Here is a 1,656-nt window from a genome sequence, read left to right as displayed (position 1 = left end):
CGCTGCGCGGGCAGTGCCTGCCCGGCCCGGCCCCGGCCCACATCGCTAGCCCCCCGTCACGCAGGACACAGCCCCCCGTCTCTGGGAAGGTGGACGGGACCGAGGAGCCCGGGTCCCTCCTAATACGAGTCCTTTCAAAGGGCGAGTGGACATGGAGACGAGGACGCTCCCGCGCAGGACCAGGGGCGCCACGAGCCTTGGGCTGCACCGAGCCTGCAGGACTGCGATTAGTCAAGCGGAGGACACGCGCAGTCGGAGACGTAGGATCGCGAGATGCGGCTGCGCTGGCCGAACACGGCTGCTGTTTTACAGACTTTTTTAATAAGCAGAAAGAGCCGAGTCTTAAACAACAGCTAAGATGCAACACACCCACACAGCGGAGTATTGGGCAACCGTAAGACAAACCCCACGTGGTCTCACTTACACGCGAAAGCTCAACAACGAACGAACACAGCGCACTCAGACAGAAACCACAGGGACGGACACGGGAGAGAAGGTGGGGACGGTGGGAGAGGGGAAGGAAAACAGAATCGGTCATACTGCGGTAAGTTGCAGTGATTTCTAGAATTAGTGGTGAGCACGCTGCAAGGTATAAAAATGCCAAATCCCTAGACCGCACACATGAGGTTAACGTAACTAATACACTGTCTACAAACTAAGTAAAAATCAACCATAAAAAGTACAGTAAATGCGTCAACCAGTAACGTGGTCGTTTATCATTAAGTGTCATGTGCTGTACACAGCTGCGTGGTACACTCTCAGGCGAGCTGACAGAGCAGCACCATCACGGGCAAGGCCTGCTGCGTCCCCACGGCCAGGATGTCCCCGGGCAGCAGGGACTCTCAGCCCCGGATCATCTCATGAGACCGCCGCTGTGCACGCCTGTCAGGGCCGAAGCTTTGCTGTGCGGTGCCCGACTGTCCAGTGCTTCGCGCCCCGAGCGCCCCGAGAGGAACGGACAAGCACCTTGGTGCAGACGTACGATGGGGTTACTCCGCTTGGCGGAGACTCCGGCACGGCCACGTGGCGGGCGAACTTCAACAGGGAAATCGACTGTAAAGAAACCTTCACAACAGCTCCCGCTCACTGAGCACCGATTCTGTTTCCTGAAATTGTCCAAAGCGCTTTATATTTTTAATTTTTATTACATAATCTTCAAATTAACCCTGAGGTCGGTCCTATCACTGAACCCAGTTTTCTCGTGTATAAAATGGTGTAGAGGTTGTGCAACTTCCCCAAACACTCTGATGCCAAAACTCTCGGTCCATTTTCCTTCATCACCCAAAGGTAAGGTACAGTTACGAGTTTTGATCTTCAGGTTTCACTCGTTTTCTTTTTAACAAAGAAAACTGCATTTCCTTTCTGCTTTATAAGTGTGCATGTGAACACGGACACGGTGGGTCTAAGAAAAGCAGCAAGCAACGAAGCTCAAGGGCAACATGAGGGGCCGACGGACGGGATGTGCTCGGCCCACTATGAAGCCACAGCACCAGGACCGTGGATTAAATCTGAAGCAAATTTAAGTAGAAACAGCCCCTCTGGCAGATGCCTTTAGCCCCAACCAAACCTCTTTAAAGACCCGCTCTGCGCAGAACGCAACTAGGGCTGCGGTGCTCCCTGCACCAAGATGCCACGAAAGGATCACGTAGAAACAGG

This window comes from Miniopterus schreibersii (assembly GCF_964146895.1).
Source record: "Miniopterus schreibersii genome assembly, chromosome: 17".
NCBI classification, from domain to species: domain Eukaryota; kingdom Metazoa; phylum Chordata; class Mammalia; order Chiroptera; family Miniopteridae; genus Miniopterus; species Miniopterus schreibersii.
The sequence above is the reverse complement of the archived record's forward strand: the minus strand, read 5'-3'. Positions refer to the sequence as shown.